The following is an 18,944-nucleotide window of genomic DNA, read 5'->3' on the forward strand; positions in this document are numbered from 1 at the left end:
TGACAGGGTCTTAATCTGGTGGCCCTATGTATTTTATTTTTACATTTTATAGTTTTTACTTAATCTTCCTTCTTCAATTAATCTCCTATTTTAAATGAGGCAGTTTACTTTCATATTAACATTACACTCTTTAAAGGGACAGCCTACAACAAAATATTTATTGTTTAAAAAGATAGATTATCCCTTTATTACCCATTCCCCAGTTTTGCAAAACCAACACAGTTATAATAATATACCTTTCACCTCTGTGATTACCTTGTATCTAAGCCTTTGCAAACTGCCAATCAGTGCTGACTCCTAGTTAACGCCATTTGCGTGAGCACAATGTTATCTATATGGCACACATGAATTAACACCCTCTAGTTGTGAAAAACTGTCAAAATGCCTTCAGATAAGAGGCTGCCTTTAAGGTCTAAGAAATTAGCATATGAGCCTTCCTATGTTTAGCTTTCAACTAAGAATACCAAGAGAACAAAGCAAATTTGATGATAAAAGTAAATTGGAAAGTTGTTTAAAATCACATGCCCTATCTGAATCATGAAAGTTTATTTTGGACTTGACTGTCCCTTTTAAAGGCCATAGCCTTAATATAATTTGCAAATTAAATGATGATACTCTTTTAACTAAGCAACTAAGGCTAAAACCCATGCAACTATAATAGAAATGTTATGAAATAATGAAGTAGCAGATTTGCACATCATCTTACAGTAGTTGCAGTAGTGTCAATGTGATATATGCATGTTACTAAATAATTATGACTCCTTACAGCAGATAACTTTAGTCAGCCACAAAGGAGCTTCTGACCATCTTATAACTATGTACTTAACATCTAGGTTATTTGTTATTACTCAGGAATCCCAACCCATTGCAATTAACCCCGTTTTAACTCCAGCCTCACACCAATTCTATCCCAACCCAGATCCACAGAAATTAATCTTAATCAACTCACTCAGAGGACCAACTTATATCCAAATTGAGAATGGTAGCAATCAATACTGACACTAAGGGCTCCATGTACTAAGCCGTCAATTCATCCGTCATTGTAGACGCGGCTAAAATCGCCATTACTCGCCGCGGGCGAAATGGTGTCCGCTGTTGCTATGTACAAATAATCCCACAATAAATAGACACGTCTGGCCCGCCGTGAGCAGTGGCGGAATATTGATAAATTTGACGCCTCGCTCTCCGCGACTAAGCTGATGTACTTAACTTTCAGTTGAATTGTCTGGCCAATTGTTAACACGTGACATGCAAGGTGTCACGAACGTCATAGTAGTCGCGGGAATAGAATTTTGTTCCTATAAAAGTGCAACTTTTCTAAACAACTTTATTATTGTTCCAAAATTTTTTGAGCGTGATTACAGAGCGTTATTTTTTGTGATCTTTATTTACAAATTCGATATGGCTTCATCTGGATCTGAAACAGGGGTAGATGGCAAACAAACATATCGATGAAAAATAACCATCATAGCCCCAAGGACTTTTGATAAGTGGCGTGAAAAAGCAGATTGACTCATTCCAATAATGACGCTAGAAACTGCCTGAAAGGAGCCTGTTGCAAAAAAATGCAATGCCGCTAATAGTTTCAGAAGTCTCGGAATAGCTTGTGAACGAGCCGTCATCGACTCCAAATGATCTTCAATCTCTCAATACAGGTGTAATATGGATTCACGATCAAGCCGGAATCTTTGTATGATCTCTCGGTCAGAAAGGCCGTGCAAACCAACCTGTGGAAGGAATACACGGGGGAAACGAACTCTCCTTCTTCTAACCATACGATTAGTGACATTTCCAGTATTCTGTCTTCTAGCCTGGATTTGCATCACACGGAGAATAAACAAATACAGAATTCTCTCCATAGCTGCTGAAATGAACAATGTAAGTACAATGCTGATATTACTGCCTTTTATATATGTCTATACTGGCGTCTAGAGTGACTTTCCTATTGTTTTGTACCTTGCCCGCCGCCTAAAAGGTGGCGAGGCAAAAATAACGATGTGGGGGCGGAAATTGACGCGAGCGGACAAATAGATTTTTTAGTACATTCGTTTTTGGTGAGTTGGTGGTCAAATGTGTCTAATTACAGTGAAAAATGGAGAGGTAGGGAGGTTTGGCGGATAAGTACACTCGCAATTTTAAAGATGCGAGTTTTAACATAGTTGACGGCTTTGTACCTATCAGTTTGCAAGTTTTGACGCGAGATTTGTTGCGGGTAGCTCGCTGACTGCTTAGTACATGAAGCCCCAATAGTCAAACTTGTAGATGTTTTATTGCTGCTCCAGATAACTATAATAAACAGCTTGAAATCAGTGGCAAGTTCATTAGTCCAAGCATAAACCACATGATTTTTCCGTACAGCCTCCATGTGCTTACTCAATTGCAAATTAAACTATCCAAAATAATATCTTCAAGATCAATGTTATTTGTAGAATGGGTTTGCTCAATGTGTATAGTTTATTCTTTGTTTGTTTTGACTGCTTAGGATGCATTGGAGCTGGTGTAAGGAGCTTACATCAGGTAATGAAAATGTTAAAGATAAAGTAGTCAATGTAAACATTAAAATGAAATGAATAGCTATCATTATTATTAGGAGCTGTCACAATATGTATGTGACAACAATTTAGTGCGGTTTGAGTTTGATAGCATACAAGCCTTTATTGATAGTGATAGGGTTCTTTGGGCTCCATTTATTAAGGATCGAAGGCAGCTTTGGAGCCCTTTAAGAAGCAGAAGTCATAAAACCACAGTTTCTCAACCTCTCTGATACCTCAGAGGTTGCAAAGTTAAAAACACCCTTATTCATTCTCAGTTATTGACAGACCCAGCTCTTGAATACAAATTTCCTTGTGCAATGATAAATGTGGTAATGGGTTTAATTCTTATTTTTTATATATAGTTTATAAATAATATATTAAGGGTTATATCACTTTATTCACTTATTTAACACTGACAATTCACTCAATTGTTTCTATTTTTTATTCATTATTATTAATAAATTAATTAATTTGAGGTATTTGATTGTAACACATATTGCTTGTTAATCACAGCGCACCCGCTGTCATTTTTGTTCATTACATGCTATGTTGATATATTTCTTTACTGTATTTTTTATTCTTTTGTTATTTATATGGACAGTCATTGTATTATAATGAAATTTTGCCCAACTGGTATAGGGTTTCTGGATGCTAAACTGTATCCACCTTGGGTTACGTATGCTACAATTCTGCCCTGGGAAGCACTTTGGTTGACACACAGTATGCGCATGCGTATTACACAAAAGTGCACACAGAGTACGCACATTAGAGTTGTGATGACACCGGGGAGAGGGTATTTAAATGATTATGTGGATGGTAATATTTTATTAACCTTAGGAAAGGCTGCTATTATTTTTAGCTGAGAAACGCAAAGCAAGTTTTTGATAAATTACCCTAATCTTGTACTCAGTTTCTGTTTGTGTGTTTAAGACCTTATCCCTATTTCAGCACAAGATTTGGTTGTGTTTGAAATTATTGGGGATAGGAGTCTTATTTATCACATTCAGATATTACACACAAATATATCTATGTTTCCCCTAATAGCTCTGGTGTAGGGTGTGTGTGGTTAAATAAACAGTGGTATTTCTGGCTTATATCCATCAAAATATATATTCTTGGGACATACATTGATTGGCCATACATAGTTGTGCCTTTATTGACATGGAGCAGTATTACTGGAGGGACAGTGAGCTTGACTGTTGTGAATTCCATTCTGCTTTGTTTGCACCAGTCAGAGTTTATTTCCTTTTGTGAGTATTTTGATGGATGCATACTTAATTTCATCGTTCATCATTGTTGCATTAAAGCACCATTGTGACGCCCTCTTTTGTTTTTTTATGTTTTAGTCGACAAAACAGCGTTTACTGCCAAGCCACCTTGTTAAATGGGGCCCTTTTTCTCTATCATTAGCAACAAACCATGGATATAGACCTAAATTCTTAAGAAACAAAGGGCATTGTACATTATGTAAAATTAAGTTTATCTAAAACGAATGTAATAAGTGTAACCTTTAATGTACATTTTTAGTTGATGTATGTGTTGATCAAATGTATGCAGTCTAAAAAATCCCATTTAATGTAGTGCTACCTACTCTAATAGTTTAATGACTGTGATAACATTTTATAGAAGTAAAAATAAAACATAGAAATACTTAGGCAACAAAATTAATTAAGGGGGCATGAAAGTCCAGACTAAACTTGTGCACAATATGTAGAAGATTATTACAATCTTTGTTACAAATATTGCTGCCAGTGTTCAACACACGTGCACACTCCAGACATGCAGAACTTAGCTAATTTTAACAATGGATACTAAAGAAAAGTGGAAATCAGTTTTGTTTTTTGTTTGTTTTAATTCTGTCTGAAATATGAAAGCCTAATTCTTGGTCACTTTAAAGGCGCTGTAAACACTTTGTACTTATGAGATATTTTGTTGTTGTGTTATAGAATATACCAGCCAAATCTAAACATTTTTAAAATAAATGAACACCTTATTTGCTACATTATATTGTTATAAATGTGAGCCTCTTGGTGTTTACTGACCTTTTAACCCATCAAGGTCAAATACACAATGTCTTATTACAAGCAATGTTTATATCACTAGGTTATTGAGACTATTTCTATTTTATCGAAACCATCAGAAATTTTATATATATATGTTATATAGAGTTTAACCATTTGAGTGTAAAATTATATATATATATATATATATATATATATATATATATATATATATATATATATATATAAAAGTTAAAAAAACATTATATTATAAAAAATGTAATATAGTCTCACATAAAGCAGATTATGCATGTGCTGTTGAGGAATTAATTTTGTATTTCCATTACATGAACAAAAATTGAAAGTGTAAAGACCTGCCTAAAAAAAATCTATAGGGCTTAATATATCAATTGGCAGATGGACACATTTCACTATCATGAACCTTGCATGCCTAGACTCACGACACCTGGACAACAGTCACTGCCCGCATTTAACATTGCTTGTGTAATGCCACCCCCTGCTCACGCACAGCCAATCATACTCTTACAGCTCGATAAATACAGTAGAGTCCAAAATGTTCACGTACAAAAAATGCAACTAATACACTATTAAACTCACATACGTAAAGAAAAAAAAAGATAAGTTTTCCTAAAAAAAATCCATAACCTCAGGAAATAAGCATGTTGCTTTTTATTTTTTTTGTATAATTTTACTGCATTCTCTTTCTTGTAATCTACATATTTAAATATATAGGGCTAGATTACAAAATATATATATATATATATATATAGATAGATAGATAGATAGATAGATAGATAAATAGATAGATATGTGTGTATATATTTATGTGTTGATGTATATATATATATATGTATATATATATATATATAAACATACTAACTTATAAATACACATGTATACACATACATAGACACTTTGGAGCATTTTCCACTCACATACCTTAAAAGAACATTTTCTTCTACATGAAGAACACTGGAATTCCAAATATTTACAGTAAAAATAGCTAAACACATTAAATTTTAAAAAATGTTAAAGAATGATTTTTCAACTTTCTGTATATATCTATACCTATATAGTCATATAGATATATATTTTACAAAAAAAATAATCAGGTATACAGTAGAAATTTAAATATATTTAAAAATAAAAAGAACATTCTCTTCTATATGCAGAACGTTGGAATGTAAAATATGTATAACTTCCTTCGGGTTTAGGGTTGTAGGTCTAACACGGTGTTGGGTTAGCTTGAGCAATAAGTGTTTTTAAAAGTGCACTCCATTGAAGTTTAAGGGGAGAAGAAGTTAACTTGGATGTGATATCCGAAATCCTGCGTTTAGCACGCATCAGGTTTCGCTTGCATACAAAAATTTACTTTAAACTTCTAACATACGTGCTAACCTGCCCACATTAAAACTTTGAGTGGTGTTTGTGTGCAAGCGGGAAAAATTTTTTATATTGCTTATTACTGAGTTATAGAGGGGGGCAAAAAACATTTGACAGGCAGACAGACAGATATGTTCAGTAAAATATACGGAAGAAATGTATGACTAACCATTAAACAGAAATTAAGCGTAAAGAAAGGATATATCACAAGTGTTCTTGTGTATTCCTTTCAAAACACAGCTTAAATTTTCAAAGACAGAGACAATTTGTCGGTAATTAATTTCTCACACATCTCTATTAGTATGATATATAGAGCATAATTAGTGCTAAACAGATAAGTATGCCTTTGTATAAGCACATACTGCTACTTTCCCTAAGAAAACTGTCAGCAATATACTATGTAACTTGCGACAGTGGACCAAATTGATCTCACTGCCTCCTGCATAGTCTTAAAGATATAGAAATGTAATTTTAATAGTCAATATCTGCCTGTCTACATTTGTTTAGACCCCAATTCTATTGCAAACCACCTGTTGTCTACTGACAGGCTCTCCCTGCGATTTCACTGCTGAGACATTTCTTAATCTTAATGTGAAAACATTAGTATTTGAAGTTTTTTGCATTTATACATCGATATTGATATTTTTTTTTAAAGTTGCCCACACACATCATACGTTGTTTCTTCAGTAGACTATGCAGTGTTGGAAGATCGTTTCAGTTTGCGATATCCCAAAAAATATCAAACCACCATCACATCAAATGCAAAAATAAATAAATAAAAAGGAACAACAGAAGATACCATAAGTCAATATTTGATAAACTTTGCAGTTAAACATTTTAGGGATTCTACATTTACCATAAATTTTACTTTCTGAATCAAAATATAAGATTCTATAAGCCCTGTTTTTTACTACATGCCCAAGCTTCCATTTATTAGTATATTGCACATGATAAAGAAGGGTTGGAATATAAGATCTAAGCACACAGTACAGGTAATCGATAGTAAAAAAAAAAAAACCTTAGGGATACAAACAAGGGAATGGCTTATTGCATATGCATACGTAGAACACTGTTCTTTACATCCTCTGCCATAAACAGCTAGATGGCCTTTGAGGGGTTAATATATTAAAGAATTGAGGGTTCAAAAGTCCTATATTAGATCAATATATTTAAAAAAAATACTATGTTTATTACTGTTATAAGCCAGCTTGGCACAATACCATTACAAATAGATATTTCACCTCTGAAAATATATATATCAGTCTTAAAATCTTTAACTGCAGTGTGCAGTGTTTGTGTGTAACAAAGACTTTAAACATAAATAACTTGATATTGTTGCCTCTTTCTAGTTGCTACAGGGAATGCGTTTGTTTATATTTTTTCTACCTACAAAGAAAACTTTTAATTTTCATGTTTTAATTGACTACTCAGACTTTAATATGAAATTAAGCTTTGCAGACTGCAGTACTTCCTGATGGTTCAAAGCAATAAGAAAACAATATTACAACAATATTAAATCCCAAATGTACATAAAGCTCTTTTTAAAGAACTTTCGGCTAGATTACGAGTATTGCGTTATGGCTCATAATGCTGCTTTTTCACTACCACTGCTATTACAAGTCTTGCAGATATGGCTGTACCGCACACTTTTTTGGCCGTAACGCAACGTAATTACCGCACCTTTCAAAAAGTCCTTTTTTTAATGGGACTTCCATAGCGCTGTTATTACGAGTTTTGCCTGGGAGGACAAAAAGGGAGCGGTACAGCCTGTACCGACAAGATTCGTACCACCATCTAAAGTCAGTAGTTATGGGGTTTGCACTACAAAGCTGTAGCATAAAACTAATAACTAAAGTGTTACAAAGTGCACTAACACCCATAAACTACCTATTAACCCCTAAACCGAGGCCCTCCCGCATCGCAAACACTATAATAAAAATATTAACCCCTAATCTGCTGCTCTGGACATCGCCGCCACTATAATAAATGTATTAACCCCTAAACTGCTGCACTCCTGCATCGCAAACACTAGTTAAATATTATTAACCCCTAATCTGCCGCCCCCAATGTCACCACCGCCACTATACTAAAGTTATTAACCCCTAAGCCTAACCCTAACACCCCTAACTTTACTATAATTAAAATAAATCTAAATGAAATTACTTTCATTAACTAAATAATTCCTATTTAAAACTAAATACTTACCTATAAAATAAACCCTAAGCTAGCTACAATATAACTAATAGTTACATTATATCTATCTTAGGTTTTATTTTTATTTCACAGCTAAGTTTGTATTTTTTTTAACTAGGTAGACTAGTTAGTAAATAGTTATTAACTATTTACTAACTAGTTAAAATAAATACAAAATTTACCTGTAAAGTAAAACCTAACCTGCCTTACACTAACACCTAACATTACACTAAAATTAAATAAATTACATTAATTAAATACAATTAACTAAATTACAAAAAAAATAAACACTAAATTACACAAAATAAAAAAGAAATTATCAAATATTTAAACTAATTACACCTAATCTAATGGCTCTATCAAAATAAAAATGCCACCCCAAAAAAAAAAAACCCTAGCCTAAACTAAACTGCCAATAGCCCTTAAAAGGGCATTTTGCGGGGCATTGCCCCAAATAAATCAGCTCTTTTACCTTTAAAAAAAAATACAAACAACCCCCAACAGTAAAACCCACCACCCACACAACCAAACCAAAAACCTAATCTCCCCATTGCCCTGAAAAGGGCATTTGGATGGGCATTGCCCTTAAAAGGGCATTTAGCTCTTACATTGCCCAAAACCCTATTCTAAAAATAAAACCCACCCAATAAACCCTTAATAAAACCTAAAACTAACCCACGAGGATCCACTTACAGTTATTGAAGACCGGACATCCATCCTCATCAAGCCGGGAGAAGTCTTCTTCCAAGCGGCAGAAGTTATCAACGAAGCTGGGAGAAGTCTTCATCCAAGCAGCAAGAAGTCGTCCTCCAGGCGGGTAGAAGTCTTCATCCAGACGGCATTTTCTATCTTCATCCTTCTAACGCGGAGCGGCTCCATCTTCAAGACATCCGGCGCGGAGCATCCTCTTTTTTCGCTGGATCTTGAAGAATGAAGTTTCCTTTAAATGATGTCATCCAAGATGATAGAATTCTATCAGCCAATCGGAATTAAAGGTTAAAAAATCGTATTGGCTGATTGGAACAGCCAAAAGAATTGAGCTTGCATTCTATTGGCTGATTGGAACAGCCAATAGAATGCAAGCTCAATCCTATTGGCTTTGTTGAAGACTTCTGCCCGCTTGGATGGAGACTCTCCCGGCTTATGGGGATGGATGTCCGGTCTTCAAAAACTGTAAGTGGATCTTCGGGGGTTAGTGTTAGGTTTTATTAAGGGTTTATTGGGTGGGTTTTATTTCTAGATTAGGGTTTTGGGCACAGAAAAAGAGCTAAATGCCCTTTTGAAGGGCAATGTTCTTCCAAATGCCCCTTTCAGGGCAATGGGGTGCTTAGGTTTTTTTAGATAGGATTTTATTTGGGAGGTTTGGTTGTGTGGGTGGTAGGTTTTACTGTTGGGGGGTTGTTTGTATTTTTCTTTACAGGTAGAAGAGCTGATTTCTTTAGGGCAATGCTCCGCAAAATGCCCTTTTAAGGGCTATTGGCAGTTTAGTTTAGGCTAGGGTTTTTTTTAATTTTGGGGGGGCTTTTTTATTTTGATAGGGCTATTAGATTAGGTGTAGCTAGTTTAGGGTTTATTTTACAGGTATTTAGTTTTAAATAGGAATTAGTTAGGTAATGATAGTAAGTTTTATTTAGATTTATTTTAATTATATTAAAGTTAGGGTTAGGGTTAGACTTAGGGTTAGGTTTAGGGGTTAATATATTTATTTAGTGTTAGTGATGTGGGAAGGCAGAGGTTTAGGGGTTAATAACTGTAATGTAAGTGGCGGCGATGTTAGGGGCAGCAGATTAGGGGTTAATAAGTGTAATGTAGGTGTCAGCGATGTCAGGGGCGGCAGATTAGGGGTGTTTACACTCTGGGTTTATGTTTTTGTGTTAGGTTTAAACATACATTTTCTTTCCCCATAGCAATCAATGGGGCTGAGTTATGGAGCTTTACACTCCTTTATTGCAGGTGTTAGGCTTTTTTTAGCCGGCTCTCCCCATTGATGTTTATGGGGAAATCGTGCACGAGCACGTAAAACCAGCTAAAAGCAGCGCTGGTATTTGTGTGCATTATGGAGCTCAATGCAACCATATTGCCCTATAACGCAGGTTTTTAGAAAACCTGTAATAGCAGCGCTATTAAAGATGAGCGGTGGAAATAACTTGCAGGTTATTACCGAGCCGCTCATAATGCAAAACTCGTAATCTGGCCATTTATTAATAAACTAATTACACTGAGTTTTTTTTTTTTATTTAAATGTGCACAATCCATGAAAGTGAGCTTATGTTCGAAATTCATTACGGCTCAGAACCACTTTGCTTTTCTAGTTGATCTCAAGTAGAGTTTTTTCTATTAACATATAAAGGGCTAGGTTACGAGTGGCACACTATTTAGCACTCCTGCTGGAGTGTAAACTTTGTTAGACGAAAGCTTTTTGCATGCGTCAGGTAGCAGTGTATTACAAGTTGAAAGTAAACATTTTGCATGCAAGTGAAACGCGTAACCGCAAAGCAAATATTGCTACTATGTTAACATATTCTACCTATAGACGTCAATGGAGAGCACAGAAAAGAAAAAACACTAAATTGTCAGGAGTTATGATTAGTTCACATTCCAATGTTTTTCCAAGTATATAAAATTTTTATTTTTATTGTAAATATTTATTTCTATATATATATGTAAATATATCTATTTAACATTAACATTATCAGATATATATAGAAATACATATTTCATAATAAAAATTACACTTTTTTCTAGGTGAAGAGCATAGGAATGCAAAATATGCGTAATGAGCATCAGGGTTTGCGATTTAAATGTAACGCAGTGTTGGGTTAGTGCACATGAAGAATTGCCAACTTCAATGCTCATTATATAAATATTAAATATATAAAAATAAATATACATAGAATATACAGTATATATATATACTCCACTCCCTCAAAACAGGGAACACAAACACAGGAATCTATATAGACCAAAAAATAAATGAATAAATAAACGCATGTAGCACACATCATCTAAACTAGGATCAAACTCATAGGACGAAAGGTGCATATAAATCATATAAATGTGGAACATGAAATCACTTACTAACTTGTCCATGGTCACAGGTTGATGCGATCATCGAAGCAAACAAATTTCTATCTTGTATCACCATGTCGTGTACCCGGAAGCACCCGCAACCAGCCCCTGGTACACGTCACGGTCACATGCGTCCAGAAACCAATCAGGATTCAGCATCACCGTAGCCATAGGAATGTCAGTGTGCAGCGATCTGGTTATGTATAGGGATAAACAACTGTTTTTAATGTATGCTCTGTTTATAGAAGCTATGCTATTATGCTATAAGCATTACTTTGACACACCAGTATAGGACTCAGTGGTTATTTATCCCTATACATAACCAGATCGTTTCATCTAATGTGTAATCCTGCATCTTATTAATCCTTTTTATGCCTATAGGAGCTGTGCTCTAACATTGCACACTGACATTCCCATGGCTACCGTGATGCCGAATCCTGATTGGTCGCTGGATGCATGTGTGTCAAAAGATATATAGATTTTGCGCTAGTGGGTATAAGCTCCTTTCACTATTAGAAGCTTCCTCTATGCTTCTCAGAGGGAATTTTAAGAAGAGTAGTTTATAGGAAAGGGCGCTCTAAATAGAGCTAATACCATATGGAGATTTTTTAAATATAAAAATATATAAAAATATATAATAAAAAATATATATAAAAAATGTAAATAGAAATATTTTCTATGACATCAGATAAGATTTTGAACAGAATAAAAATATATTTTATTTAGGTAAAAACAAAGAGTTTGAGATTCTAATGTATAAATGAATCTAATAGGTTGGCCAACCTTCTAATCTAAATAATCTTAAATTTCTCTAATATTGATTTTTTGTGTATCAGTAGTATCAATATTTGACAAATTTCAATACAGCAATATTTGACAAATTTCAACAAAGCAATTTTTCAAAAAGCTATTTTAAAACCCACATTTATATGATAGGCTGTTGATCTAATCAGGAGTTTAGGACTATATACCTGAATTAAAATTGTATAAACACAATGGCAATTTTCAAATGAAGTTTATAGAGTATGTATAAAAAAGTCATTTTTTTCCAAAACGTGATTAAAAGTCCATCTTGAGGTAACCCTTAGGTAATGCCCAATATGAGAGTCTATGATGGTTATAAGAAATTTTCTTGGCTGCAGCCTAAGTTTATAGAAGATAGTTGCTTGAAAAAGGCTGGTTATCACAGCTAAAACTAGTTCCACTGATCCTTCATCCCTAACACCTGGTTCACACAGGAGCCGCAGCAGAGGAAGCATAAGCAGACTGAGTAAGCTAAGAATACGCTGCCACCAAACGCTGCCAAAAACGTTCCAGGACCAGCATCTGTAGAAGTGAACTGATCCATCTACTCTTTATTATGGACAATCTGAAGTCCTACAGGATACCTACTATTGGAAATAATAGTAGAAGTGCGGAAGTCCCTTACCCGCAACACAATATACAAAGACCCAGCCCCATAAGACATAGGAGGTGGATTTGTTTATCACACCACTTAGAGATCAAGGAAGAAAAGCTGGTCAAAAAACGTCTCTCAGCAAGGATAAAAACGTTAGATCTATACACTTGCTTACCTTACCACATTTGCTATAGGTACATAGTACCTTAAAAAACTATCTTCTATAAACTTTGGCTGCAGCCAAGAAAATTTCTTATAAACATCATAGACTCTCATATTGGGTATTACCTAAGGGTTACCTCAAGATGGACTTTTAATCACGATTTGGAAAAAAATGACTTTTTTATTCATACTCTATACAATTTTAATTCAGGTATATAGTCCTAAACTCCTAATTAGATCAACAGCCTATCATATAACTGTGGGTTTTAAAATTGCTTTTTCAAAAATTGCTTTGTTGAAATTTGTCAAATATTGATACTACTGATACTAATACGCAAAAAATCAATATTAGATTAATTTAAGATTATTTAGATTACAAGGTTGGCCAACCTATTAGATTCATTTATACATTAGAATCTCAAAATCACATGTTTTAAAAAAACTTTGTTTTTACCTAAATAAAATATATTTTTATTCTGTACAAAATCTTATCTGGTGTCATAGAATATATTTCTATTTACATTTTTTTATATCTTTTCATATTTTTCATATTTTAAAAATCTCCGTATGGTATTAGCTCTATTTAGAGCGCCCTTTCCTATAAACTACTCTTCTCGCTGGATGCATGTGACCATGACGTGTACCAGGGGCTGATTGCGGGCGCTTTCGGGTACACGGCATGGCAATACAAGATGGATGTTTGTCACCAAGGGCAAGTTAGTAAGTGATTTCATGATCCACATTTAGGTGATTTAAGTGCACCTTTTGTCCTATGAGTTTGATCATAGTTTAGAGGGTGTACTATATGCGTTTATTCATTTATTTTTTGGTCTGTATAGATTCCTTTGTTTGTGCTTCCTGATTTTTAACCTCCTGTCCTACATAAAAGTCACGATTCACTGTAACACAATGTTATTGATCGATAAGATGCTCAGACAGTTTCTTTATTAACACATGATATTTTTTTTGTGACTAGGTTGTTACTATAGTAACTGTTTGGCTTTTTTGTCCTAATTGGGGGGGGGGGGTTGATTTAGCATTGATATAAGTTTGTTACACTTTGTATACTCTGTGTCTGAGGAAGGGGATATTTTGCCCCCGAAACGTCACTTTTCACAGTAAACTTTTTACTTGTTTAGAAAAAGACCAGTGAGTGCAAGTTTTTGTTCAACTTTATTGATTTCACTAGCACCCTAGCAGTTGGTATACGAAGTGAGAGTGCTATACACATATATCTGCACACATATAAATATGCATACATACACATATTTTGACATTTCTATGAATGCATATATATATGCTAAAGCCCTTTGCAGCCCTTTTTTGTCAAGCACCTTTTTTTTTAAACAAAATTTTGTATATGAGTATAACTGTACTTTTAAAGGTATTTATGTTGTGTACAATGCAATTGTTTTTTCTTCTCCGATCCTTTACACAAGCTCACAAGTGTTGCTAACCTAACAAGCTTAAATCATGATTGCACTCGAGCAAACACATTTACTTTAAACTCGTAATAAGCATGCAAAATGTCGGAAAAAAAGTAGATTAGAAGTATGGGCTGGTAAATGGAAATTTTTATTTAATACGTGAAAATGCAAGGTTCTACATTGTGGAAGTAAAAATAAGCAGGCAATGTATTATTTAAATGTGACAAAACTTTGCCAAACAGTGGAGGAAAGGAATTTGTGAGTAGCAATAGATAACAAGCTAAAGATGGGTGCAAAATGCAGAACAGCTTCTTCTAAGGCTAATAAGATAATAGCATGTATTAAAAGAGGCATTGATTCAAGGAAGGAATGCATAATTCTGTCACTATAAAAATCCCTGGTAAGACCTCACCTTGAGTATGGAGTGCAGTTCTGGAGACCAATTGCAAAAAATATACATTACAGACCTAGAAAAAGTTCAGAGAAATGCCACAAAACTAATAAGGGGAATGGAGAATTTAAGCTATGAGGAGAGGTTAGCAAAATGGGTCTGTTTTCTTTAGAAAAAAAGGAGCTTGAGAGGTGACATGATTACTTTATATAAATGTATTCAAGGCCCATATACAGAGATGGCAGAAGCTCTGCTTACTCCAAGAAAATGGTTTGTGACAAGAGGTTAAAATTTAAGGCTGGAGGAAAGGAGATTTAATCTCCTGCAACAGAAACATGTTTTCACTGTAAGAGCAATACAGTTATGGAACTCATTACCAAAGGAGGTAATGAATGCCAATACCTTAGATACATTTAAAAATGGTTTGGATACATTTCTGGCTAGAAACAGAATTAATGGATATGACTGCTTGTATTTAATTTGCCACATTTTAGTGTGATTAATTTAAGCTCAACTGGAGTTTTTTTGTAAGTATATTAGATTTGTATAGGTTGAACTTGATGGACTTCTGTCTTTTTTTCAACCTCATCTGCTTTGTTACTATGTTACTATGATATTAATGGAATTTGCCTCAGCAATCTTGCAGACCCGAAATGAGGGATGACCATGAGCAGGGGTATAATTACAGGGGTCTCAGAAGTCACAATTGAGACCAGATCTGTACCTCTAGGGGGTCCATCCAGTCCTGAAATCAGTAGCGATTCCCCTACAGGGCAGCTGAACTTTACCTGCATCATGCCTGGCTCCTCTGTGTGTGCTATGTGAAAAAGGGCTCACAGTTTATTGTAAAGTGTATGGATTTCCTTTACAATATGGTGGCATGGTCTCCAAGATGGCCGTCATAGCATTACTGCACACAAAAACTATAATATTTGTAAATGAAGACTTTACTAGTGCATATTGTCTTGCACAAACTAACTAGGGGGAAATATGACTTGCAGTTACAGAGCAGCATATTCTGTTTCTTCTTGCAAACAGCAAGATAAAGGGAGCCCTGGCACAGCTTTTTCCCCTAAGACCCAGGGAAGTCTAGTTACTCCCCTGACTATCTGTTTTAGAAAGACAATTGACATTGTCTCATATAAAATATGACAAAGTTGTCTTGCTTCTCATTTTAAGTTTTTTTGTGTGCTTCTGTTTACAGAGGGTATTTTTTAATGTTTGTATTCATTTGTTTTTTAATGTTTCTAAAACATTTTTTTGATGTTGATATCCTTGACAATGGAAACCGTTCTGGTGGGGACAAGTTTACCGCCGCAAGATGAGTGGCGGGTAAAAATCTTTATAAATCCCACAATTTTTGATCTGTGAGTGTTTTGTTAACAAGATATTAGTTTAATACATATGTTTTCTTGATTGTAGACCATTGAGATACCGGCCAAATTAAGCAGGAGTTTCCTGTAAATTTGCAAATTACATAGGTTGTTGCAAATCAAAAAAGTATGAGAAGGAATGTTTTACTTCTGTTTTAGAATAGCCTTTTTTAGCTAGTGTGATAATCCTTCAATACTTTTCTGGCATATTTTCTGCTTAGAAATTTATATTAAGATAACCAATTAATAGATCTCTGCAGTCTAAAATATACCACACAGCTAAAATAAGGAGCCCAAAAGATTTTTGAAGGAATAGTTGCTTATCTGTTTCTTTACCATGAATTCTGTTTGAGCTAAGCAGAAAGTCTCAACTAATTACAGCACAGTCTGCTGGATTTCATCAAGATATTTTTTTGTATTCTAAATTTAGAAGTGTGGGATTTTTTTTTTTTTTTTTTTTTTTTAAATTTAAGACTTGGTTTGGTTACTCAGAACAGTATCTCTATTATCACGCTAGACCTAAGATAAGTTTGCTAATTTTAGCATTTCTGCACACAATTTTCTTGTGCATTTCTTTAATTCTTCTATGCTCTTAAACAGACAGTTAGATTTTTTTTAATTTTAGTATTTAAGATGTATTACTGCTTTTTTTGTAAAAAAAAATTTCTATTAAAGGGACATGAAACCCCAAATTTCTTTTTCATGATTTAGGTAGAACTTGCAATTTTAAACAACTTTCTACTTTACTTCTATTATCAAATTTGCTTTGGTATCATTGGTTGATGGAGCAGCAATGCACAACTGGTTAATAACTGAACCAATTGGTAAGCCAGTGACTATCGGTATATATATATATATATATATATATATATATATATATATATATATATATACATACATACATACATACATATATATATATATATATATATATATATATATATATGCAGCCAGCAATCAGCAGCTAGAACCTAGGTTCTTTGCTGCTCCTGAGCTTTCCTAGATAAACCTTTCAGCAAAGGATAACAAGAGAAGGAAGTAAATTAAATAGAAATAAATTGGAAAGTTGTTTAAAATTGTATTCTCTATCTGAATCATGAATGTCTAATTATGACTTTACTGTCCCTTTAAGGCTAAAACGTCATCCAAAGAGCATTCAGTCCTTAAAGAGACACTGAACCCAATTTTTTTTCTTTTGTGATTCAGATAGAGCTTGCAATTTTAAGCAACTTTCTAATTTACTCCTATTATCATTTTTTCTTCATTCTCTTTTTATCTTTATTTGAAAAATAAGGCATCTAAGCTTTTTGTTTGGTTCAGCCCTCTGGACAGCACTTTTTTTTATTGGTGGATGAATTTATCCACCAATCAGCAAGAACAACCCAGGTTGTCCACCAAAAATGGGCCGGCATCTAAACTTAAATTCTCGCATTTCAAATAAAGATACCAAGAGAATGAAGCAAATTTGATAATAGGAGTGAATTAGAAAGTTGCTTAAAATTTCATGCTCTATCTGAATCACGAAAGAAAAAAATTGGGTTCAGTGTCCCTTTAAGTTATACAAAGAAATGCACTTCCTTTTAACATCAAAATACACTTCTATAACCTGTCACTTTAACAGATGCATTTTAAGCATGACTTAGAAATCAAACATGGTATTTATTTGTAATTGGTTGATGGAGTACATCTATAAAGAAGTGGTTTATTAAAAACAAAATATAATTATACAAACTGAGGCTAACCTTAGAATGCCGAAAAGAAAGCATTCAAATTATTTTATACAGCATTCAAATTAGTGTGGAAAAGGATTTGTCTCTTGTTGACATCACATTTATAGCAGCAATGATTTTCATTTTACTATTTGATGCTTTGAGCTTCATTTAGTTGCAGCTTTGGGGCTCTTGCAGGGCATGCTTGCTGGTTAAAAGAGCAGACGTTTGTTGCCAGGCTATGCCTTTGCACGATTGGTTGTGTGAGAGCCAGTAGGCAGCTCTGCACAAGCACTTGCAGGTGCAATAATAAATGCATGTGGCAGATGAACATCAGCTAACTGCTTGTTGCAACTTAGCTGGGTACTTTATCCACCTGCCACCAGATAAATGGGGCATTTAAAGGGACATGATTTTTTTTTTTTTTTTTCATGATTCAGATTCAGCATACAATTTTAAACGACTTTCCAGTTTACTTCTATTATAAAATCTGCTTTATTCTCTTTGTATCCTTTGTTGAAGGATCAGCTATACACTACTGGTAGCTAGTTGAGCATATCTGGTGAGCCAATGACAAGAGACATTTATGTGCAGCCACCAATCTGCACTGTGGCTCCATAGGCTACCTAGGTATGCCTTTAACAAAGGATACTAAGAGAATAAAGAAAATCAGAAGTGAAATGGAAAATGCACTATAGGAATCATGTAAGTTTAATTGTGACTTTACTGTCCCTTTAATGTACATAAATACCTGCTGTGCAAGGATGGTGTATTTTTGCCCTGTATAAATACAGCATAATCAGCATCTATGTAATGTACTGCATGTCTGTATATTAAATGTCAGCTATATCTAGCACTTAATGAAAATTTTGCAATAGGATAGGAAAATCTTTATACCTAATACATATAAAAGCTGCATATTGACAAATCTACATATCTAGCAGGCGCTTGCATATTCACATAAAATGTCCTGTTTCACACTAATGTAAACATATCCTACATAATATTATCTTATCTGTAGAAACGAGTATCTGTGGTACAATTGTACATTGATTTCTGTGTTGTTTCTTGCTTAGCAAAGAATTTATTAGGTGATAATATATGCACGAGATGAGAAAACCGTCTCACACTACGTGATAAATATTTAATGGCAAATCATTAGATTTGCTATTATTATACTAATCTAAAACTGCAGGAATCACAAGATGGGAAGGGAGAATTTTTGTTAAAAAAAAAAAAAAAAGACAAGAAAAAAAAACTTTATACATTATTACGTTAACCAT

The sequence above is a fragment of the Bombina bombina genome, chromosome 1, assembly GCF_027579735.1.
Source record: "Bombina bombina isolate aBomBom1 chromosome 1, aBomBom1.pri, whole genome shotgun sequence".
In the NCBI taxonomy this organism is placed as follows: Eukaryota; Metazoa; Chordata; class Amphibia; order Anura; family Bombinatoridae; genus Bombina; species Bombina bombina.